The sequence below is a fragment of the Hyaena hyaena genome, unplaced genomic scaffold (assembly GCF_003009895.1).
Source record: "Hyaena hyaena isolate Hyena2069 unplaced genomic scaffold, ASM300989v1 scaffold_452, whole genome shotgun sequence".
Taxonomy (NCBI): Eukaryota; Metazoa; Chordata; class Mammalia; order Carnivora; family Hyaenidae; genus Hyaena; species Hyaena hyaena.
Genome location: NW_024081085.1, coordinates 1,057,618 through 1,084,439, shown reverse-complemented (window position 1 = coordinate 1,084,439; position 26,822 = coordinate 1,057,618).

Genomic DNA, 26,822 nt, shown 5'->3' with positions numbered 1-26,822 from the left:
AATTAACCCTGATCATGAGGAGGTAGGACTGTTGCTACCAAATGGAGGTCACTTATTACTCTCATGCCAGACTTTCACTATAAATGATCAAGGAAAGCAACTGAGTTTCAATAAAGGATGGTAGACAGAGGCTCAAACTCATCCCTGGCTTTGAGAATTTAGATCAGCAGAAGTTCTATTCAAGGGGTATGCAATGTAGAGGAAATGTAGAGGGAGAGAGTTAGTCAGAATCAACTACAGCCCCAGGACCAACTACAGCAGCCGCTAACCACTAGTCCTTATTTTCTAAGCTCTACCATAAAATATGACAACCAGATTCTGGAGGTAATTGTGCCTGGATGGAGGGAACTTCTTGTGAAAGGCAAGCAGACCTGAACAGGATCAGGGGTGGAATGAGGCAAATGCTGTTGGAGCCCCACCAGATCACCTTTGCCAACCTGACGTCCCCAGTCCCCAGCTTCTGTGCATGAAGGCTGCTAGATGCTCAGAGCTGCCCCTGCTCCACAGAATTTCCTTGGGCTAACTTCACCAGGCAGCAACTTCACCAGGAGGTTTTATGCCCCCTTCCTTCACTGCCTTCCTGTCCCTGCCCTAGCCTATTTACCTCACTCTCCATCTCCTGAGAATACTTTCCCCAAAACTCATCTTCTTACGGCTCCTCATTTCCTGCTTCTAGGAAACATGATCTAAGATATTGTCTTTTTTTGTTTGAATCATGTCCCCCAAAAAGGCATGTTCAAGTCCTAACTCGCAGTACCTATTAATGTGACCATACTTGGAAATAAGGTCTTTGCAGATATAAACAAGTTAAGAAGAGGCCATACTGAATACTACTTGGCAATGAGAAAGAATGAAATCCTGCCATTTGCAACAATATGGATGGAACTGGAGGGTATTATGCTAAGTAAAATAAATTAGTCAGAGAAAGACAGATATCATATGTTTTCACTCATATGTGGAACTTGAGAAACTTAACAGAAGACCGTGGGGAAAGGGAAGGGGAAAAAATAGTTTCAAACAGAGAGGGAGGCAAACCATAAGAGACTCTTAAATACAGAGAACAAACTGAGAGTTGATGGAGGGCAGGGTAGGGGAGAGGGGAAAATGAGTGATGGGCATTGAGGAGGGCACTTGTTGGAATGAGCACTGGGTGTTGTATGTAAGCGATGAATCATGGGAATCTACGAAGAGCACACCATATGTTAGCCAACTTGACAATAAATTATATATATATATAAAAACCAGGCCACACTGGATTAGGGTGGACCCTAATCCAATGACTTGTGTCCTTATAAGAGGAGAAACACAGAAATAAACACACAGAGAGGCTACCATGTTATGATTGGGAATGGAAATTGGATTTATGCTGCTACAAGGGACTGCCAAGGATTGTCACCAACCACCAGAAGTTGGAAGAGATAAAGAAATATTCTCACCTAGAGCCTTTAGGGAGAGCATGGCCCAAATACCACCCAGTTTGTGATATTTTGTTACAGCAGCCACAGGAATCAAACACACTATTACTGAAGACCCAACTTAAGTTTCACTCCTCTGTGAAGATTAAGTGGGTCACTCCTGTTCTACTAACACCTCTGTCACCTCTGATCATTTGTTTTTCCTCCATTCTTCCCTCCATTCACTGTCACTTGCCATGAATAGTCTAGGAATACTTTATCACTTTTCATGGTGCTAGACTGTTAGCTTCAAGAGAACAGAGACCAGGGATGATAACTTACCTAATTTCCCAGTTTAATGAGTCTCTTTGATTAGTGTTATGTTTCTAATGGTTCTAAAACTCAGAACCATGTTTTATTGTGGACACAGATTTTAGCTAACACTCTCTGTGCATAAAATATACGGAGGAAAGCTGAGAATCACTTAAAAAACAGTATTACAAAAAGTTTCATTTTCTTTATGGGTTGGACTTCTTTGACTCAAGGAGGAAAACATAAAGCAATGACACAGTTATGGGGATAGACTGGAAAAGTGTGGGCTGGTAAAAATATTGATAGATGCGTAGAGTATTTTAGAAGGTTGGATTTGTTAGTCTTCTTATTTAAAAAGACTCTAAGACTACTCGATCCTCTGAGTTTATCTCATTTGCAAGACTCGTCCTCTTAAATATGTCTGGAACCTGAAGCATATCTAAAACGAATACAGGTGAGTGGAAAAGGGTTATTTATGGATTTAATGGAAAAATAGAAACATGCTGGTCTCCGTTTCATTCTTTATGATTTCAGCATCCAAGAATATTTATTAATTATGGAGACATTAATTATGGAGACATCCTGACCTGCCCATTGCTTGTTAGTGATCTTAATCCACATCTGGAAAATCTCCTTTGAGAACAAGTGTCTCACAGAATGCCAGTGATCTATCAGGACCACATTTCTGGGACCATGCTCTTCTGATTAGACTGTTCTGGGAGGGGAGTAGAAGGGAGGTGACAAGGAGAGTACTGCTAGCCCATAGACAAAGAGATTAATATATCAATAAAAAGATCTCATTCTTGGGGGCTATGTTGGAAATTTTTGTCCTAGCATATATTCTTCAAAAACATTTTGTAGGATTGAACTTTGGGATGGAATTCAGTAGTCAGATTTGTGGATAACTACAAATCTTTTAAAGGTAGTATTTTAGCCTACTCAACTAAAAAAAAAAAAAAATCCTGAAGAGTCAAATCTAATGTTTGTTTCTTCTAAGTCCCCAAAAGAAAGGTAGAAATGATTCAACTGCAAACCACTTGGATAACTTTAAATAGAGTAAGATGAATCAGTGTCAGCGTTTGCCATTGGTCTGAAGTAATATAGGTGATGAGCACAATAAATGCAAGATCACTTAGGAACATACCCAATTTTATATACATAAAAGAATTAAAAATAAGAAATCCCTTACTGATTATTCTGGAAGATTTCTTTTTTTTCCCTTAAGGCTTTCTTGTTTTTCTTTTTTCCTAAAATATGTCAAAATGTTAGCAGAATGAGGACACTGTTTCTCTGCCCTAAATGTCTTATATTCAAAATATTCAAATGTAAAATCGGATAAAAAAAAGAGCTCCAGTTCTGGAAGGCAAAGAACATGAGAATGTTTAGAGTATCCAGTGTCATTCTTACAAAAACCTTTTCTTTCCTCATGAGAGTCTTTGATACCCTGCCCTGGAAAACCAATACACAGTATTGTACAATTTGATAATGTGTGCATACTGCTCTGTGAGAAGTTGGCAGAAAAAGTAAAGGGAAGAAATAATACTCGTAGTTTTAAAGGAAAATAATAAGGTCACTGCAAGTAGAAATTTTCCTTTTGTCCAGTCTCAGTACCCATCATTTTTCTAAGATTGGATTTCATTTGCATTTCCATCCTGGATGAGAAAACTTCATGTTAGTTTTATCAGCTCACCTGCCTGTGACAATCTCAAGATCTTAATAGCCAGACCACCAAACAGGAAATGGTCATGCAGATCAAATTTTGGAAGCTATCAGTCCACAAACCTTGCTTGCCTGGAATATTTTTTAGAGTCTGTCCAATATTTCCCATTATAATATATAAATTTAGGAGCACCTAGGTGACTCATTAAAATATATAAATTTAGGGGTGCCTGGGTGGCTCAGTCAATTAAGCAATGGAATCTTGATTTCCACTCAGGTCATGATCTCACAGTTGCTGAGATCGAGCCCCATGTCAGGCTCTGTACTAATACCACAGAGCTCTCTCTGCCCCTCCCTACTACTCGTACATGCCAACACTCTTTCTCAACAAAAAAAAAATTAAGACTCAAGTATGTTGTTTATGTATTTTTATATAGAACAGAAATAAAGGATATATTAGGGAAATTAATTAATTTGTATTTATCTACTTATGTCTTTATTTCCATTTTATGCATTCATTCATTATCATTCATTCCTTTAATGAACCCAAGTCAGGAACTGTGCTACGTGAAGAAAATATGAAGATGAACATTACATTTTTCTTCAAAGAGCTCTTAGGGAGGTAGGTGGGCAACCACTAAGATATAATGTGATTTACAAGGAAATGCATCCAGTTCCAAAATAACTCTACCCAGGTGGAAAAAAACATTTAGGGTCCTTCCAAACCACCAAGGCATTTAACTCTGATCTCAGGTAAGTCGAAGATAAAAACCCCTACTCAACCAGGAATTTGTTCTTCTGTGTAGCTTCCTAAAATCCTTAAAGGCCAAGTTCTTTACTTTCCTCCTTGTTCTCATTCCAAGAGCGAGTAACTTTGTGTTTGCTTTGCCCAAAACCATTCTTCCAAGGGTGTTGGTATTTCAGTTAGATTTGAGTAGTTCTCCATGGTCTTCGTTTGTTGTTGTTTCAATGTTAAGGGGAAGAAGTGGAAGGGCAGGACTGCATCTCTTTAAGCAATTTTTCCTTCTAGTGAGTAGGTCTGCTCACTGTCTCTACTCTCCTCACCTGGCCTCCCAATATGGTGCAGCTCTGGCATTCTTTAGAGGACAAGAGGGAAAAAAAGCCTCTAGGTAGCCTAATCCCCCTCAACTGCTCCTGTACCATTCTTCCCACATTCTCTCTGTCCCTTGGGGTTCCTGGTCTCTGAGCTCTTTTGCTCATACAATAGGTTCATTACTCTGCTAGCTAATAACCCCTCATTCTGAAATGTGGATGACTACATTTTACAGATACTCCACCCTATTCTGACATTCATAACTCATAATATAAAAAGTCAGAACCTTTATATTTTACTGCCACTTCCCTTGCTCTTGATACCTGCCTTGCTTTCAGGGAGTGTGAGTGGTATAGTAGAAAGACCAAGGCTTAGGAGACAGAGCTGGGTTTACTTCTTGGCTGTGGCACTTACTGGCTCTGTGACTTTGAGCAAAACCAAACCCCTGTAAGCCTCAGTCTCAGATAGTATTACCTTATTTGGTTTTTGTGAGGATTGAGTGGGATGACAGGTGTAACACACCTAGTTTACAATACAACCGATAAACAGGAGTCATTTTTATGATTATCTGTATGCATTTCCTGTATATAGCCAGGACAGGACACATCCACTAACTATGCACCATATGCATTCATTTGCGGTATGTCAAGAATCGTACAAAATTCTGAGGCTACAACATCTGTTATATGAGGACCCTGTCCTAAAGGAATTCACAGATCTTGCAGGAAGGACAAGTATGGACACAAATTATGGTACTAAGTAATCATACCACAGCAGAAATAAAGCCAGAGTACTTTGGGAATACAAGGGGATAAGAAGACTCTTTATCATGTGACCCACCAGAGAAGAAAGAATAAGCTTTGTTAAGACAGAATTCCAGAAAGAGAATTGTGCACATAGTTTTGCCAGTTCTAGGTCCTAGAATCTTGATAGAAGTCAAATTAGCACATATTAACAATAAATCATAAAAGGTACACAGTAGGAGCACCTGGGTGGCTCAGTCCTGTAAGTATACAGCTTCAGGTCATGATCTCATGGTTTCTGAGTTTAAGCCCCCACATAGGACTTGCTGCTGTCAGCGCAGAGCCTGCGCTCTCTCTCTCTGCCCCTTCCCAGCTTGCACTCTCTCTTTCTCTCAAAAATAAATAAACATTTTTTTTAAAAAAAGGTAATCTCCACATCTTCCTGAATGTTGGTCAAAGTTTGGTCAGCAAATAGAAATTACTCTACGTATTTCAAGCACAAAGATGTTGTTGCAGGGAATTGTGTACTTCTAAAACTCCTGGAAGAATAGCCAAAGGAAGGTCAGAGAAGGCCGCTGCTACATCTCAGGGCTACTGCTGCCTTTTAGAGAGTTGGGAAATTACAGGAACTCCAAGAAACTCTGGACAATGATCATAGCAGTAAGATGGGTGTTTGACAGGTGGATACCTCGTGGTTGCTACAAGCGTCTCATCTCTGCCAAAGCCTATGCATCTGCCTACTACTGCCCACATAATATGTGACTTGGGCTCCTGCTCAGCCTTCCAAATCTCATGCAAATGCCTGTATTTTCTGATGCTTTGAAACCTTGAGGCCTTGCTGACCAAGAAGGACTATTCCTCCCAGGGTTAGCTAGTTCCTAGAGGTAGCAAATAAATCACCTGTTCGTATGTGAACCAGCCTATCCAGAGTCCACACCCCCATTCACCTCCTTTATTGACTCTAATTCTCTGGGTCACTATCTTCCTGCCCTAATCACCCTATAACCAGACACCAGACAACTAAAGACAGCCTCTGTGACCTAGAGCACACTGAAATTACTCAAACTAGCCAATCCTAAACCTGTTTGCCTGCCTCCTTTTTCCTTCCCCTGGAAACCACAGTAAAGGATCTTGCTCACATTTTCCCCATTCCCTCTGCTCCCTGACTGACACTGATACTTCCTGAATGAGTGTGGTTCTCACTAGCATGGCATACCCCTTCCTCTTGGGATCTGTGAGTATAAAAGACTCTTTTCAATGGCAGTTGTCTGCTGATCTGTTGGCCTCACCATACCTGAGGAGTAACAACAACAACAACAACAACAACAACAACAACAACACAAGCTATATATACATTTTAATACAGCATCTTTCATCAAAGAAACCTAATCTAGAATTTTCTGGCAGGGATATTGAAAATATAGTTTCCAGGCTTCCAACTACTATACAAGAGGGAAGTGCATGGAACAAGAAAAACGGTACTGAGTTCCTGAAAGACAGTCCAGCAAACTGAGTCATGAGCTGATGATAACCCACACCTCGTGTGGCTAAAGGAATAGTTGTAGTATTGTCTAGCTTACTCAGTCTGAGCAGATTTAACTATGTTTTACTTTATTACTCCTGGTACTAATTTTTTTTTTTTTAGTTTTTACACTTTGGTTACTCATTACTCAAGTCCAGTCTTTAAATACTTGGTGGTGATCTCAGAAGGCTTTGTCCAGCCTTCTGCTACACATTTCAATTACTAACAAAATGGCTGTGTCGTGACTCAGCCCCTTAATCATCATTATAGACCCTGTTCTTTTTCTTGCCTTATCTATGTCATGTATGCTGTGGCATGAAAGAGAAATTTAGAAGTCCTTTTGGCAAGAAAAGTCACTTCCTGTTTAGACAATGAGCTGAAAATGGATACCTAGTAGCACAACAGCTGGCACTTCCCATACAATAGCTTTAAACCTTCCCCATCCCTATAGAAAAACCCGGGGCTTTGGTGTTTAATCACCTCCTAGAACCCATAGAGTCCTGTCCTAGGCATAGAAGACCCAGCAGCTAAAGAGATTTTAGACTCAAACACACAGATTAACCACCAATCCATAGAGAGCTATGATTATGGAAGGCTATTTTAAAACCTCTTTGGGATATCCCCTAAACTGATATCATAGCAGTCTCTTTACAAGACACTGAAAGGTGCAGTGGTTCAGAAGAAACTTAAGACATTTTTGTATTCATTCATTCAAGAAATGTTTATTTCTTCCTCTTCCTCTTCCTCATCTCTTTGCTTTTGGAACAATTCAGTCCTAAAGCCTTTTTTATGGGCAGAGCAATGTAGGGCCCCTCACCAGGATGAAGGGAGTTCAGGGACCCAGAGCCTGACCAGTGAGGTGGTTGACCATGCAGGGGGTGGCTGGGGAGGCAATTCCAGTGCACATGTGGAAGACACATGAGAGTGTCAGCAAAGGAGGACATTCTGCACGGGGTGCAAGACCCTAGGCAGAGCGAGGAAAGTATCTCTCCAGAGGAGAGCCCTGCATACTGTACAGGGGCCTACAAGGGTAAGGGAGACAGAGATGCAGGGACTTGCAGTTGGTATGGGGTGTCAGAGCCTGTGTGCATTAAGGATGGCATCTGCGAGACTGGAATAGAGTTTCCAAACCCCTGTGGGATAAGGATTGCATCCAAGCTGGGAGGGGAGGCAGAGGGGATGGGAGATTGCCTGCATGAGGAAGACTGATCAAATTAGCAATATGTTAAGGAGACTTGGTGCCAGGATTGTCACTGTTGATGAGGAAGTTACAAACTGGAAAAGGAGAAAACTAGACTGAAGCATGTGATTTTTGGATTAGAATTGGAGATCTTAGTGAAAATTACCTATAATTCTCACTCTCTGTCAAGTAAGAGGGCTTGGGAGCATGGACAGTAAGCACACCTAGCACCAAATCTTATAATCTGGAACCATTCTCCACAGAAAAGAACTAGAACTCTGTGGGAAAGCTGCTGATTACAAGGCCAGGACATGAAAAGCTAGATAAGTCCAGAACACTTAGGTCAGAAAGTAAGAATGATGATAACATATCAAAACTATACAGAGAATGTTTTTTAAAAAAAGAAGAAAAAAAGGGAAAATGAAGGACATAAAAACCATCTTAAATCTGGGACAATGTAAACATTAATATAAAAAATGACAGTAATGAATTATATAACCCGTTGAGTACAATAGGAAACCAAGAGGTCAAACTGTTACAAAGAAATAAATGAACAAATTAAAAGACTGATAAGAAAGGGGATATCTACAATATCTCGAAGTATATCTCTCTAACTATTAATCATGAAAGGACAAAGAGTAGCTTTACAGTGGAGGGGGCTGGCAGATACCCCTTAAATTAAGCGATCAAAATGAACTTTGTCAGTATGGGGGGAAAATCCCCACCTGATATCATGCAATAAGAGCATTGCTTCTGCAAGATCTCTGCCAAAGATGCCTAACTTGCGTCTAACCACAAGGAAACATTATACAAACTCAAGCTCAGGGACATTCCAAATGATTGGTCTGTAATCTTTGACAACATACCAAAACCCTGAAAAATCAAAGAAAATATTGAGGAAATATTCCAAATTAAAAGAAGTTTAAGATACTTGACAACTAAATGTAATGTATGATTCTCAACTGGCTCCCTTCCGATAAAAGACATTATTGGGATAATCGGTGAAACTTGAATGGAGCCAGTGGATTAGGGGTAGTGGTGCGTCAATGTTAATTTCCTGATACCGGTGGTTGTATTGTGTGTATGCAGGAGAATATTCTTGTTTGTAGAAATGACACACTCGAGTTTCTGGGGGTGAGAGGGCATCTGGGAGCATCATCTCAAATGGTTTAGGAAATAAAAGAGTTCTTTGTACTAGCAAGTATTCTGTAAATTTGAGATCACTTTAGAGCTTTTAAGAAGAAATACACTTTTAACTTTAGTTTTAAATTTACCGAAAATTGTAAAATCAGTACAGAGAGTTTCTACTCTGTACCAAGATCCCTTATTATTAGCATCTTACATTAGTATGGTGCTTTTCTCATAATTAATGGGCCAATATTGATACATTATTATTAACTAAAGTCCATAGTTTATTCAGATATCCCTAGTTTTAACATTTTTTTTTCTGTTCCAGAATCCCACATAGGATATCTATCCATTACATTTATGTCATCATATCTCTTAGGCTTTTCTTGGCTGTGACAGTTTCTTAGACTTTTCTTATTTTTTCATGACTTTGACAGCTATAAGAAACACTGGTAAGGTATTTTGTAGAATGTCCCCAAAATAGGATTTTTCTGACATTTTTCTCGTGAATGGTCTGGAGTTATAAGATTTTAATGAGAGAATCACAGAAGAAAAATGTCATTATTACCACATCACACAATGCTTCCAGATTCTAGTGATTATAAATAAAACTGTTATAATATTTATGTGCAGATTTTTAGAAAGATATATATTTTTTAATCAGTCAGGTAAATATCAAGGAGCACAACTGCTGGTTCAGATCATGTTTAGTTTTGTAAGAAACTGTCAAACTGTTTTCCTAAGTTGTTGTACCATTTTTGCATCCCCAGCATTTACCAGCAGTAAAGAGAGTTCCCTATTGTGTCATGTCTTTGCCAGCATTGGTATTGCTCGTTTTTGGATCTTTGCCTTTCTGATAGGTAGATGCTAGTATTTTATTGTTGTTTTAACTCGCATTTCCCAAATGACAAATGATTGTCATATGCTTATTTGCCACCTCTATATCTTCTTTGGTTAGGTGACTGTTCACTGCCCACTTTTTAAATTGGGTTGTTTGTTGTCTTAAAGTATATATTTAGAAAGAGATAAAAGAAAGAGAGACATGGAGGGAAGAGTAGAGAAAGAGACTAAGAGAGACTTATTGTGCGTGTGCTATGTGCAGGCATGGTTCTGGGCACTTAAGATACTTGAGGGAACAAAGTAAACAATACATCTACTCATGAAGGAGAGAGGTATGCCACATAGACAAGAGCTCTGGAGGCAGAGGCAAATTTGAACAAAAGTCCTAAGGCAGGAATATGCTTAGAACTTTTGAGGAAGAAGAGCAGGGCCAAAGTGGCTGAAGGGCAGTGAGTTGAGGAGGAGAGTAATAGAAGAGAAGGTCAAAGAGATCTAGAGTTTGCAAATTTTGACATGTCTTTTCATCATGGTAAGGACTTTGCCTTTTGTCTGAGTAAAATGATGAGGTACAGCAGAGTTTTGAGTAGAAGAGTGATATAATCTGGCTTACATTTTAAGAGGATAGCTCTGGCTAATGCATTGGATATAGACTCTAGGGAGGCAGGGTTAGAAGGTGCTACAATGGTCCAGATGAGAGAGAGATGGTGGCTCCAGGATAGGCAGTAGAAGTGGAGGCAGTAACAAGCAGCCAGATTCTGGATGTATTTTGAAGTACCTCCAGCATGATTTCCTGATTGACTGGATATGGAATGTGAGGGAAACAGAAGAGCGAGTCAAGATTCCAAGGTTTTAAGTCTCTTGCAACTGCCAAGTTAGACTTGCTCTCACCTGAGATGGAGACAGCCATGAGGGGGGCAAGGTATGGGCAAAGGATCAGGGGTTTGGTTACAGATATTTTGTAAGATGCCCATTGGACATTCAAGTGGAGTTGTCAAGCAGACAGGTGGAGCGGAGTTGGGGAATTTGGAGTTGGGGAGAGAGGTATGGGCTAGGGATATAGAATCAGCAGTCATCAGTATACTGATGTCCTTAATGCTAGTAAGCCACTGGGGCTGATTATTGACCGTAAGTGGGAGTGTAAACCAGGAAAAGGTTGCATCATTAGTGACAGTTACAAGAGTGATTTTGAGGTAGTCATTGGGGTAAGCCTAGATTGGAGTCAATTTTAGATAAAATGGGAGAAAGGAAATAGGAAACAGTGAATATAGAAATTTTTTGAGGAGTTTTGCTGAAAGAATGAAAGAAATGAGCTGGGAGCTAGGGATGAAAGTGAAACTAAAGAAAAGGGTTATCTTCTAAATTAGGAGAAATAACTGGTTTGAATGCTGACAGGAACAATCCAGTAGAAAGTGAAAAAAAAATTGATGGTGCTAGTGAGAGGAAAAGAATTCCGGGAGCACTACCCTTCAGTAGTACCCTTCAGATGCAGGGTAGGAGCAAAGATACACATAGAGGAAGTGGCTTCATGCAGGGGCATAGAATGCTAATCTATAGTGGCAAGAAGGGAGGCAGAACATGTCAGCTATGTCAGTGCAGAATATGTCAGTGCAGATAATACGGTAGGAAGATGTGGTAGGATTCTGGGGAGACTCTTCTATGGCTGCTCCAATTTTCTCAGTGACATTGGAGACAAAATCATCATTTAAAGATATTTACTTTTAACCATGCCATACTTATTCATATGTGGACTGTAACACAGAGACGTTCTCTGTGGGGATGCCGCCTCGTGAGGGATATTATTTAACTGAACTGCAGGAGTAGAGGTAGGGGTGAAAGGAATGCAGGATAGAACAATAATACATACTTTTCTGCAACTAGCACATAGAGTACATGTTTGGACAGAGATGGGAGAGGAGGCTGGAATAGTATTGAGGGCTAGATCATGTAATAGTTTGGAAATAATTTAATATTTAATAGATGGCTCAAATAAGAGAGTGGAATAATAACGTTTACACTTTACAAAGGTAACTCTTTGGCCTTATGGAAAATGAATGCCACTGGAGAGAAGGTTTCAGTCCAAGAAACAGGTTAAAATATTGCAATTTCCCAAATGGAACATTATGAAGACATAAAAGGGAGCAAGAGAAAGATACTAAAAGAGAACTAGTTGATATATGTGCAGAAGAGCAGATGTGACTTGGTAGTTATTTGAATGTGGAGATGAGAGGAAAGAAGAGATCATCCAGGATATAAAGATTCCTAACTGGGGTTACGAGGTAGATGGTTGACAGATTGGAAATACAATTGGAAAAAAAGTTGAGGGCAGGGAGGGGAAGAATGAGTTTTTTAGACATTTGACCTCGAAGTGCTTTCAAATCATCAACAATAAGGGAGTTTCATGAAAGAGAGCTGGGCTAGAGATTCAGATGTAGGAGACACAAATATATAACTGAGAATACCCAGAAGAGACTTTAGAATGAACCAAGAAATCCATCAAGAAGAATATACCAACATTTAGGAAGAAGAGGTATCAATGGAAATGAAAAAAGAATGAAGCCAGAGGACAAAAAAGATGCACCAAATAAAGTGATGTCATGTAACTAATGAAAAAGAGAGTTTTAAAAAGTGGGAGAGGCGTAAAGGACTTTAACGTGCCAATCACAGAGTTGGCCTATCAACACAAAGTTGACACCTGAGAAATGATCTAAGAAGACTTGTGCAGAGTATTTACTTAAAGCATGCCCAGGTCTGGAAGAAGATTTTTCTCTAATTCTTCATTCACCCTGAGGTTTAAATAGTGTCTAATAGCTTATTAAACTGTTAGCTTTTCTAGTAATGAAGGACTGATGTACTGAGGTCTGAGGTCAGACGTTATTCAGCTAAGGCAAGTGAGCTTGGAAGAAGGGAATGGGAGCCTAGAAGCTTTCCTAGAGCTCTAATGCCACATCATTATTCACTGTTTGGTGGCTCTTCCAGTTTCAGATATAACCAGACAGTGAGGATTTTTTCTTCTTATTATTTTTTTTTTAATACTGTGTATTAGCACTGGTTATGATTGCTATCTGTTTATGGGTCTGTAGCCAAAAAGACCAATGTGTGGTCAGACTCTGTTCCATGCTGGGCACATGTGCATGCTGATGTGTGCTTGGCAGCGGCATTCCTAATTTGCACAGCCTGTTGCAGTTTCCCTCTTATGTTCACAATCAGCCTGTGGATTTTGCTCAAAAATAGCTATCTCATTCCTTAGAATTGTATTCTGAGACTGCTTCTCTGTCCTATATTTATTCTCATCACCAAAGGTAATTCTCTAATGCTTTATGGTTTCCAAAGCACTTTCACATTTTAGGTTTTTAATTCAATCCTCACAACCACCTAGAAGATAGATGAGCCAGTTGTTGATATTATTTCTATTTCATGGATGAGAAAGCCAAGGGTCAAAGAAATCATATGACTTAGTGAAATTCAACAGTTAATATTTGGAAACATAATAATAAGAGCCAATTATTCTATTGTATTTACCATGAGCTAGCACTATTCTATGTGGTCTATATAATAATCCATACTATAACTCCTTTAATCCTTATAATAATCCTGAAAGAGAGGTGCAATTTTTACCCTACTTTATAGGTATGGAAATTCAGACACAGAGAGGAAAAATGACTTCTTCAAACTAATAAATATTAGAAGAGGGATTCAAACTCAGGTATCCTGATTTCCAAATCAGCTATGGTGTCCTTGAACCTTACCTTCAGTTAAACCGTAGTATTATCTATATTGTATTGTCCTAGGCTTAATGTAACAATGAAGTATTTCCTGTACCACTTGCTGCTTGAATTAAATCACTTTAATTTCATTCCTCAAAAGTCACTTCAAATTCCACTTTTCCATATTCTACATATATTGAGTCTCTTGGAAGTATAATGAGAAGAACAATGTGGACTATATTATAATAACTAATTTTTGAGACCCTTTTCTTTCCATCAAATGTTTAGTACCACTCAAAGAACTCAGGTTGCTCGAGATGCTGGGTTTAAAATTTGAGGTGGTTCTAGAGCTCAGTCATAAATGAGTTCTTTTTCTCTCTTCTTCTTTCCATCCCATTCTTTCTTCATCCACCCATCTCTCTCTTCCTCTCTCATTCTCTATTTCTTTGACTTGTAGCATTTGCCAATTTCCATTTGTAAGTACTCCCACCATGGTTTATTTCAAGCTACGAATGTGACGTCAATGGCTTGCAAAATTCCTTAAAATGTAATAATCAGCTCTTAGTCTACCCTAAATTTTACTGTGTAACCCACTTAAAACTCTTAATAATAACTTTGTAAGGAAGATTATATGTATAAGCCACATTTTATATATGAGAAAATTGAGACACTTACCCAAAATCAGTCATCAAGTGATAAAGTTAGGATTTGGATGTGGGCATAGGGTTCCAGAGCCCCTGCTCTTATCTGCTACGCTGAGTGTCAGCCTCTCAAATATTGGCTGGACCTTTCAGTTTTATCCTCCATGTCGCTAAAAAAGAAAGAAAAAACCCACATTAATTGCTTTCAAATTTCCCTGCCTGCTAATCCAGGCTCCCACCTCTTCATTCCATCTCTCATATACTACTAACAAAATTCTCTTTCTAAAGAAAAGAGCTGATCACATCATTCTCCTGCTCAGATACCCTCGAGCAGCATGCTGCTACAGGTAGGATAAAATACAAACTCCTCATCTTGGTATTCATGTCCTCTGTGGTCAGCTCTAAATGCCTTTTGTAGTCTTCATTGCCGCCCCCCTCCCCAGAAAGTTTTGTCTGCTTCAGTTGCACAAAATTAATTGTGACTTCTCAAACTGGCCATGTGCTCTCCTGCCTCTGGGCATATTCTAATCTCTCTATCTGTCAACATCCTGCCATCTTTCATGATCCTGTAAAAATGCCACTTTCTGTATAAGGTCTTCCCACATGCCTCCAGTTGGAATAAATTTATTTTCTGCTTCCTGTTGTCCCACTACATTTGACTTGTACTACCTCTACTATAGCACTTACACTGATCTGTTTTTTATTATAGTTATATTCTATAGTGTGGGAGATAAGTCTGTCTCCCCTACTGTGAAATGAATCTTTTTGAGCAGGAGCTATTCCTTTATATATCTCTACCAGAGAATCCAAAACATTGTCTTGCTAATAGCAGGCGCTGAATCAATAGTTGTGAATTTTATTGCTAGGTGATAGTGATGAAAATCTGAGCTTGGAGTAAAAGGAGTGTTTACTCTCCTCTTTCCCAGTTCATAGGACACTATCCACTCTAGGTCGATCCCTGAGGATGATGGGAATGCCAGTTCCGGCTGTCAACTAGGGAACAAATGTTAACACCTCGTCCTGTGGCCACAAGGGGGCACACTGGTTGGGAGAGCAACAGCTGTCCTGAGGAGGTCCTGTACCAGTCCCTAGTCTTGGGTCTGTCCTCCTCCACTAGTCAGGGACAGCAGTGATGCTTTCCACTTGTCACAGACACAGCCGCCCCTGGACTCAAAGCCACCCTAGAGGATGGGGTCCCCATATCATGGGCTGAGAATCAAAACATCTTCCCTTCCCCATTCCCTCCTCACCTCATTTGTTTCTGCTTTTTTCTAGAACCTTCAAATATACAACACAGCCACCTGTCCACTCTCCTAATTATCTAGAAAGTATATACTCTCTAGCCCTACAACAAGGTAGAATTGATTTAGCCTTCAAGGACTCTTAGGTATGGTCAAGGTGACTGGGACTTTTCCGCGGAGAGCAGAAAAATAAAAGCAATACCCCCACTTCAGTGTGTGTATACCAACCCAAATCCCAGAAGGCATCCAAATCTCAAGAGTGGCACTATTGGAATTTGGAACTGTGTAAATCTGTTTAGGGGCTACTCTCTGTATTATAGGATATTTACCAGCATTCCTGGTATCTACCCACCAGATGCCAATAGTACCACCACCCTCAGTTGCGACACCCACAAATGTCTCCACATAGTGCCAAATGCACTTGGATGGCAAACTCTCCTGTTTGAGAAACACTACTGACCTAGGGCTTTCCACAAATTGCCATAAAAGTGACCCCTGTCAGGCTAGGATCCTATTAGTTCCAGCTCCAGTCCTCCAATTAGTAGCCCCGATCAGCTGTATGTTTTCTCTGAGGTCAGGGTCTGTAGCTTTAGCCCCCGGCCTCTCCACATTCCTGGATGGCTGCCTACAGGATGGGGGCAAGGCTGTCCTCTGTGGCATTGGTAGTGACTCCCAGATAGAACAAAAAGGAGAAGGGCATATTTCCAGCAGACTTTTTGTTGAGGTGGCATACTTTTGAGAATTCTCTTACCTCCGAGTCTGGCTCACTGAACCAGGGTCTAGCAATGGGCAACAAATGGGCAAATAAGGTCAACCACAAGGCTCTTTTTCTAATTAGGCCGCATTTCTTTGTAGAGAATAGTTTAGGAAGGGTCTCATTTTATGGAATCTTGCCATAAATTCAAGGAACATAAGCTATCTTCCTCAGCTGTTTTAAGAAAACACCTCAAAGGGTCAATAAGGCATTTAGGGGGAGGGGTAATATATATAAAACCTCCTATTGTCAAATTTCCATCTTCCTTACACACACACACACACACACACACACTCACACACACACCCTTTTTGACCTAGATTCTTCTTTCCCCTTTTTGAAAGGCCCAATGTATATATTTCTAAATGAAGATAAAATATCTTGTCAATGAACATTAGAGATTATTTACAAATCTTCCAATAACTTGCTTTTCTGTAAAATTCAAGAGTACAAGTTTATATTATATTGGTGTTCAGAATGTTTCTTTATGAAGCTTTTTCCTTGGTGTTAAATGGCCTAAAGTACCATATGTTTCTTAATAAAAAACCATGTAAAAACCTACATTAATAAACTGAACTCAAAGAAAAGCTGCCCCAAGACGGCTCTAACCAATCCTTTTTATGGGCTTGCCAACAATTTCAAGATTGTTTTAATGAAAAAAATTTATGTTCCTGTCTTTGTGGACCACGGCACGCCAGTCCCCCCCGCCCCCATTCACCCCCACCCCACCCCCCAAGGCCCAGGCAATTCTCCAGTACCCTGCAGAAGGACTCACTCATACCTTGGCAAGCAGTTCACTGGGAGGGCTGCACTGTCTGGAAACCCCTGCACACACGCGGTCAGGCAGCCACTTCTAAGTGCTTGCCTGCTAACACTACCAGGTACCACACCGCCACCTCCACAGCCACTTCGTCCTCTCCTGGGGCTACGCCATGTAGGAACAGCAGGGGGGCTTTCAGGACCTCAGCCGGAGGCACCATGAGCATATTTCCAGATTTCATGTTCCTCAGTATGTTGGAGGGGAAAGAACGTGGCCTTTAGGCCATTTATTATCTGTGATTGTAATTGCTTATGTATTTGCCAGTCTCAGCTACTGGATGGTAAATTCTATGAAAGTGGGATTGCATTTTGCTGATCACATACAGTGCTTGGCATACACCTGGTTTGTTGAAAGGCCTTCAATCTCTATATATTGAAATTTGATTGTATTCAAATTTCGGCCACATACTGGCTCTAAGCTACATAATAAGTGTTTGTTGATTTCATGAATGAATGGAAGAGAATGTTAAGATAATACTAATATGATAGAAGTCATGCAATAAATGGTGTCACCTTTATTTTTAGGGTATTTGTATTATATTTATTACAATTACTAACGCTAGCTATGTGCATTTAAGGCAGTTTACTCTCTCGGAAACTTCAGGTTTGTTTAACTGTAAAGTGGTTGCATGATGCCTACCTCCTTACTAGGTTCCTACGAGGATTAAGAGGCCCACAGTATGTGCTCCTCAAAACTTGATTCCTCTAGATCTCCTTTCACAGAAGTGATGACCACTTTACTTTCTATCACCTACCAGAACACAAAAATTCTGCAGCCCCTCTTACTCAACACACAGTATGACACTGCCATAATATTCCTTCAAAGGAAAGATGTAATTTCACCACAGCTGCCCTCTCCCCATTCTTATAGACAGCAGAGAGAAGGAGGCACTCTGGCTTGGAAGAAATACTAGCCACATTTGTGGCTACTGTCTATTGCTCATTAGCTCATGGTCTTTCTTTTGCCCTTCTGTCTCTTAAAACAGTTATTTTTGAGAAATGCTAGTTTGTCTCCACAAACTAATGGGAAGAAGAAAGCACTATTAATTCTTCATGGTTCTGCAAAGACAGCAGGGCTTTCCCTAAGACTTGGTACATAGTAGTGTCTAGAAGGGTGCATTTTTCTTGGGGTGGAATGAAAATGGAAAAAGACCCAGACTGTGATTGGGAATGGCATCTCTTCCCACTTGGAGTTCTTTCCCTAATAAGCTCCGGATTTGTTTGATTGTTTTTGTCTTATCTCTTGGAAGATTTTTGGATTTTTTATTTTAGATATTTTATACATCTTCATCTCTTATACATTGCTGTGTAGAAAAAACAGCAGATGTGGTGTTGTGTGACCACAGGGCAGGGTCAGGACATTGGATAGCAGTCCTATAGATGAGATTCTGGGCCTCCATAAACAAGAACATTCCAGCAATTAGAATGTTATGACCAAAGGAGGGAGCTGGCTGGAAGGTGGCGAGCTTACCACCACTGGAAATGTCCAAAGATTTGGATAACCTAGTCAGAGATGCCATTGAAGAAACTCTTGCTTTGAGTAGGCAATTGAACTATATGACTTGTGACAAAATAGAAGATTCTTTGGCTTGAAGTTAACTTAAACCTGACCTTATTTCTGACATGTCTACCCAAGCAGGATGAACCTATATACTATGATTAGGCCTAACGGATCCATTATTAAGTTGGTTCTTTCCTTGGCTGAAGCCATCTGGTGGGGATGGAAGATGCATTTCAGTCAAGGGTTCTTTGTGACTAAGGCCTTACAGTTGTTCTCTTAGCCCCCTTGTTTGTCTAGCCAAGTTTACTATTTTTTTTTTCTTTTTTCATCAGACTAGTTTTCCTCTCTGGTTTTCATCTGCATGAAAAGGTTCTGACCTTTGACTTCTCTTGACTCTTGGTTGCTGCACATGCCCTGAATTTTGCTTGCCTGGTTGGTGTCTGAATTTCTCCTTTGCCTTGATCTTAATTTATATTTTGTACCCAACTCCTAATTACCTGCAAATTTACTATGATGGTTAAGAGACTGAGCTCTGGATTAGCCTGGGTTCAAATCCTGATTCTTAATACTCAGCATAGTTTCGACAAGTTACTTTTGTCCTCTAAGCTTTGTTTTTCTCAACTATTAAAAGGAAACGATTATAGTACCTATGTGTCAGGGAGGTTGGCACATAGTTTGTACCCAGTAAATATTACTACAATGTCTCTAATTCAACCTATATTCTCAGGTCCTAGCTTCCCAATTCTTCTGATGCTCTGACACCATCAACCACTCTCCTTGTACAAACAAAATCTTAATTTAGGCCTCCTTGCTTAATGGAATGGACATGTTCCAGCTAAGTTTGCTATAAACACACTTCCATAAAGTGAATCCTATGTGTCTATTATGTTTTATTATAAAGTTAAAAACCCAGTTTCCCCCATTTATATATGTATATATATGTGTTTATATACATATATATGTATGTATATGTGTTTATATACATATATATGTATGTATGTATATATATATGTATAATGAAGTTGAACTTCAGAATTCAAAACGTTTTTAAAGAAAAATAACTTATCAGCAAGATACTATCCATATTCAAGACAGTTGTCACAATCACACACTGCTTGAACAGTTACAATAGGGACACGACAGTAAGTACAAGAAGCATGGGACCCCCAAATTCCAACCATCTGTGATGTACAGCCCTTTAGAATGCATGTGTGACTAAATTTATAAATTTGTGAGTTTAGAAGTCTATCCAGCAAAGTGAGATCATTTGTCAGTGTTGCAAAATCACTACTCACTACTATGTTTAGCGTTATTATTCCAGCTCAGGACAGCCAACTTAAAGAGAACCAGATATCATACGGGTTCAGGCAAGAGGGCTGTGGAAATGTTTTTGATGAAACAGGCACAGTGCATTCTTGTTAGCCATTGGCCATTTCCTGAATATGTCCATCAATCTAAAATTCACCAGACTCCTGGAAGCAGGACTTGAACCAAACCTAACTTCAATCCAAAATTCAAGTAGAACTGAACCAGAATGTTAATGTATTACTAAACCATGAACTGAACCAACTGTCCTGGGGGAAGGGGAAAAAAACCTACTGAACCAGTTTGATTTGAAGCCAGAACTGTATGTTTTATGAAACTATTGAACTGTAACAAAATCAGATCAAAATATTCCCTGAATTTAAACTAAACAAATAAATTTTTATTTCCTTCAGATTGAATCCCTGGCTACAAATAAGGCTTACTTTGGTGCACATGGTACTTAATTCAATACACATATAGTTTATCTTGGGATTTTTTTTTCTCCCTGTCAGTTTTCTTCTTTATGGAAAGGGGATGATGATCCCTACCTACCTCACTAGGAATCTTCACTGGGAAGATTCAATGAAATAATAAGCAAACATGTCTATTGTCATCATCTTCTTCATAATCATGTTGACGATGATGATCAGCATCATCATGTCATCATCATCATCTGATCTGCATTGTGTCCAACACACAAGGGGTCAGCTTTGCACTTTAAGTCCTCCAGTGTGTTCACTGGCCACCAGAGGGCAGCAAAAAGGTAGAAACTCTGGCTAGAACTGACGGTGGAACTTACAAGGACAAACACTGAAGGCTTACTATGTGCCAAAAACTATTTTAAACACCTTGCATATAATTAACACATGTAATCTCTGAAACCATGCCATGAGGTAGGTTCTGTTTTTATTCCCAGGGAGAAGAGGAGGAAACAGAGGCAAAAAGTGGTGAAGAAATTTCTTCAAGATCATCCAGGTAACAGGTGGCAAAGCTAGGAATTGCACCCCGGCAGCCTGGCTATAGAGCCCCAACTCTTCACCTACCACCGTGTACTGCCATTTGGTATTCATTCTGGAGGCTGTTAACCTGAGAGAGGTTCAGATCCTGGCCTGAGTGGAACTGCAGCCCAGGATGACCTTATACAGTCTGTCTACAGTTCAGGAACTAGAGAAGAGCCCCAGCCTGAGCCAGAGGAGTGAAATGTGGTCAACAGTAGTGTTACAGACTAATTCAGGGCACAGGCGTCAACCAAGAAAACACAATTAACATTTAGGTAGCAGGGGAGGAAGATGGGATTCAGGCAGAAATGCAAGAGAATGATCAGGACAATTGCTCTTGACAAAAGAGAATAGTTATTCTCATGGTGACTAAGTCCAACTGGCTCATCCTTCTGAAGCTGCAGTGTGTCTTGAGGTTGAAAGAGCCAATACTAACAAGACAACAGCGAGCTGACTTGGTTCCATTTTGACAATTTCCATCCATCTCTTGGGGGTTTTGTGGTGGTGGTGGTGGTGGTGGGTTGTTTTTTTTTTTTAATTTTTTATTTCTGAGAGAGAGAGAAAGAGAGAGAGACATGAGCAGGGGAGGGTCAGAGAGAGAAGGAGACACGGAATCTGAAACAGTCTCTAGGCTCCGAGCTAGCTGTCAGCACAGAGCCCGACATGGGGCCCGAAACCACGAACCGTGAGATCATGACCTGAGCTGAAGTCAGACGCTTAACCGGCTGAGCCACCCAGGTGCCCCCTTTTTTTAATGAAAATAGCAAAAACAAAAAAACCCCATCATCCTACTCATCTAAGCTAACTCTTTCAAAATGACAATCTATACTGACTTCCCAGTGTGTTCATTTCCTGCACTGCTTCTCCGAGACTAACCTCACCAAGGTCACCAGTTATCTGCCACATTCCAAATCCAATAGCTACCTGTTATCTCTTCAGATGTATCTGCATCTTCTGACCTTGTCAGCCATTCCTTCCATCATGAAACTCCCCCCACCCCGCCTTGATTTGAAATGCCTAGTTTAATCATCGAATCTACTGCTGCTTCTCTGAACACAATTTTGCAGTCTGCTTACTGGCTTCTTTTTTCCGTCATCTCTTGTCAAAAAAAATTCTAATGGCTTTTAACTGCTCCCCGCCCCCCACCATCTCTACTCTGGACACTCCAATCCATCCTCAACGTTGCTGGAGAGAGAGCTTCTCAAGATACTAAAATACTACTCTGATCATAAATCTCCCTTGCTTCAAAACATTCCATGTTCCTGATTCCCCATTATGAAAATTATTTATCATGGCAGTCAACAGTCGTCTTGACTTCTTGCCTACTTTCCCTTGTGGTTCTGGCAATGCCTCTACCTGTGCTCTTTTGTCTGCTCCCACTACTCAAAAGCCATTCAATTGCTCATTACGTCTCAAGCCTCTTTTCCTTTGCATCCTTCGAAGTTCAAATCAACCATTCCCTTTTCTGTAGGTTTCCCCAAATCCTTTTCCCTAGACAGAGATGCTCGTTTCCTCCAGAGAGCTCCAGTGCATCTGAGCCATTGGATGATTGTGGCTCATTCACAGCCACAGGTCTCCTGTGCCGCACTGCTCTCCCTGGGTAAATGACCATTTAGCCTGTATCCTCAGCCCCTAACACAGAGAGATGCCTAATATATACCTACGGTGGGACTGAGAAACAATGACTAGGGTATCAGAGCTTACAAAATGGCAGTGATTTGGAACTGGAATCCTGGCTTTGAATATATCTCATTCGTTCTTAAAGATCTTGAAGGGCAAAGGCAATGCTGAAAGCTACAAATGATAAGTCAAGTGAGAGACATAATATTGATTTTATTTCTTTATCAATGACAAGGCAACAAGAATGTTAATGAGAACCAGCAGGGTCATGCTGAACCATGGGCCAAATCCAAGTGGGTCTGCAGACCCAGAGAGCAGCCTGCGGGACTGGCTTTCCTCTCCACGTACCACTCAGTGGAACAAGTCCTGACAGTTTAACATGGAGCATAAAATGTGTTCTCTGGGTAACAGGGCACTTAGCATATTTGACTAGAATCATGTGGACCAGATTTTGTTTTGCCTGTCTTGCCAAAAAGAGTAGAATCTTTTCACCCTGCCTCACTCCTACTCCCTAATTTAGTCGTAATTTAATAGCCTGAGAAAATTTGTATGTACAGCTTCCCCATTTGTTTAGTAAAACTTCAGAGAAACATCACCACTACTCTGATCTGCTATCCCAGCAGAGGGCTGGGCGACAGCCAGGAGTGGGAGAGATTGCAGGAAGTGCCCTTGTGGTAGCTGCTCACCTGCTGAGTCCATGTTTGGTTTTGGCCTTGTCTCAGAGGGCAGTGAGAGGATGATAAGCATGAACTACCAGTTTCTCTCCAGTCAGTTCTCTGACCATGAGGTGGGATGGGAAGTAGAGCAGGGCAAGCTTCTATCCTATTACTGTAAATCAATAGTGTGGGCTATTTTATTCTTTCCCCTTGGACTTACCTTCAGTTCCCAGGATAGCATGGTGATTATACACATGGCCTTTGCATTCAACATTCTGGGTTCAAATCCTAGCTCTTCAAGTTATTAACCATACGACTTTCAGACAGGTTATTTAACCCCTAGGGTCCTCAGTGTTCTCAACTGTAACATGGGGACAATAATAACTTCCTCAGAGAGTTGTTCTAATGAGAAAATGCCTGTAAAATGCTTGGCATGAAGCCTGAATCAGCACTTTGTAAATGTGAGCTGTTAAGACTCTCAGTTTAAATTCTTCGAAATTGGATTGGCTTTCATGAAGCTCCAGATCGATCCAAGCTCAGTATGCCCTTACATCTGGCCTGAAAGCATTTGGAAACCTCAAGGTAACTTCCATGACAGTAATGGCAGAGAGCACTATGTCCACTGATGAGAAAGAACAGATCCACTCCCTATGGCTAAAGGTAATCACTCTTGTAATCACAAGCAATTTTTGCTACTGTCAGCATCACTGAGCCAACATTGATCTGAATAAGAAAGCTGGATGACTGTGAGTTTGTTCCGTCATAAGCCAATCCATCAACAAAATTCCAAATGCCCCCTCTTCTGAGTGATGAAGTAACAAAGGAGTTGACAGGCCAGGTCATCAGGCCTGGAATCCTGAATCCAACTGTGTCCTACATGTTGAATATCAGATCAAAGTGAAAAAGAAATATGGGAGAATTGAGCCAAATTTCCATGTGCAAGACTAAACATAATTTGATTTTCAAATTTTAGACCAAGTTCTCAGGACTGACCACTGGAAAAATTCTTTCTGAATTTTCTTCTCCAAAGTGACGTGTATAAATCATAGAATAGATAAAGATGTTGTTTCCACAGCCACTATCTTAAGCATGATCTCTTTTCTGTAGATACAAAATAGACTGGTCAATAGAGGGACAGCAGTGGAGAAGAGGATCAAGGAGAGGTTAATAAAAGAGCCTTGGAAAGCTTCCCAGATTTCACAACTGCAGCTCTTTTAAAGTAATCTCTAAAGGGAGGTTCTGGAAATCCACTATAAAGGCACTTTTTCTAATACAGATCATTCAAAACAAAATGAAGAACATATTTCAACAACAAAGATAATAACACATCTAAGCCTTCAACTCAAGCCTCAGTATCAATGTGACAAAGAGAGATGGTGTATAGTCAAGATCCACTCAGGAAGTGGCCACGTGCTCTGCATATATGTATATATACTGGTTCTACACTTATGTATATACTCACATACACAGTGTATAGATAGATAGATAGATAGATAGATAGATAGATAGATAGATAGATACAGACTGTATCTCTGCTTCCTGAGTGAATTATGACTCTGTGTGTTTGTGTGTGTGTGTGTGTGTGTGTGTGTGTAGGGAAGATGGGGGGAGAATCCAAAAGCATGGGCTAGAGCCTCGCAAAAGCAGACTGAACCCTATATCAGTTCTTATTGCCTCTGACTTTAATGGTACAGATATCCAGTGCTCTTCATCCTGAAACTAAACACATGAACCTAGCACAGGAGTTGGAGAGTCTGAAGGAGGATCCAGGGAAAAGTGAAACCATTGTAGATGTAGCTACTGCCTCACACCAGTGAGGTAAGTCAGCAGATCCACAACACCACAGTGAACTACAAGATGGCTGTTGCTTCACTTCCACCCGCCAAATCTCTCACATCCCTCTATGGGCTTCCCTTCCTAGAAATATACAGGAAGGGGAATTATGGGAACTGTAGTCCAGACTAGCCAAGCTGATGCCTTATAAAGCACTACAGATAGATACTATACCTCTCTGCCCCTGATTTCTGTGTAACTCCTCTGGGGAATGCCTCCTCCAGTCTAGACTGATTTAGAAGTCCACAGAATAAAGACTCTTTTCTCACCTCATCATATCATTCACAAAGGAAAAAATAATTCTTGTTATTTTCAAAAGTAATTTGGCTATTCAGAAATCTCAGTTGAGGGGCACCTGGGTGACTCAGTTAAGCATCTGACTTCAGCTCAGGTCATGATTTCGTGGTTTGTGAGTTTGAGCCCCACATAGGGCTCTGTGCTGACAGCTCAGAGCCTGGAGCCTCCTTCAGATTCTGAGTCTCCCCCTCTCTCCCCCTCCCCTGCTCACGCTCTGTCTCTCAATAATTAAAAACATTAAAAAAAATTTTTTTTAATCTCAGTTGAATTCTCAAGGTCTAGGACAGCCTGTTCTAAAAGCTATGGAAGTTAATCTTTTATGTCAAGAAGAGCTCCCTGTCTTACACACACACACACACACACACACATGAACACACACATCTACTGATCTGTAGCCCATAAACATTTCACAAGTTTCATGTATTTTCAATATTTGGTAAATGTCATATTTTGGCAAGGATGTGAAGTGAGTGTGCCTGTCTTCACTGTCCACCCTGAGTGCTGATGGCCTTGAGATTGAGAGATCCCTTTGCCTAACATCAAGTCATCTGGAAAGCATCAAACCTGGGTTGCTCAGCTGCTCTTTAAAATTCGTGGGTGTCTCTTAGTTTTCTAATAACTGCAGAGTATTAGGATGGTAGAGGTGAGCATGACCATTTTAACCAACTCTTTAAAATAGAAAAAAATGTAGGGAGCAATCACATGGCAGTATTAAAATGTTTTTCATTATATTTTCTAATAACTCTCAAGCATTGGTAACCATAAAAGCCATCATAACGTGTTTATTGAGACCAGTAATCAGTGCAGGATGGAATTTTCAATATAACACAGGCAGGTTTTCTATGAAAGTGGCACAGAGAACTCTGCCCTTTTGCTGGAATATAAACTTGACTCCCTCTTTAGGGCACTGAGGTAGTAAAACACAAGAGAACTTCCTAATGGAAATGAGACTATTCTCATTAAATTAAATGAGACCATTTAATGTGGGTGAAAGTGATTTAAAATTCACACACCTCCTGCAAATATGTTCTTGATTTACTTTTTAAAGAGTAAAATGGGTTTAGTAAATATTGCCAGGTATAATAAATCATAAAACATTTAACACCGATTTGTCAAATGTAGTTTACATGAACTAGCACTTAGTGTTATTTATACCAGACTAAATGAAATGGCTGATATGTTAGGAGGGTTTTTAGCCAGTTAGGAAACATGCAGGGAACAAAACACTGTGCTGGGTGGTATGTTGGTTATAGAAAATTACACGATACCACATTATCCCCTAAGTGCTTACGGTCTGGATGGGATATTCAATCAAGAATACAAGGCAGGGATGAGAAGAGCCTGTCCAAAGCAGCTCAGTTTCAGTTAAGCAAATCTATCAAAACCACCTTTTCTTATCTGATTCCACCCATCACCCTCACCTGATCACCATTCATTAGGAAACTGCCAGCCCTCTAGAACTTGAACCTTCCATTCTGAACTTTTCATGCTGTCCTGTACTCTGCTTCTAAAATGTTTAGGTTTTCAGACTTTGAACTCTTGTCTTGGATGTTTTCACAGTCTCTTATGAGACCCACCTTTGTTCCACTCTTCAAGTATGATTGTTACTTACTGCTTAGAT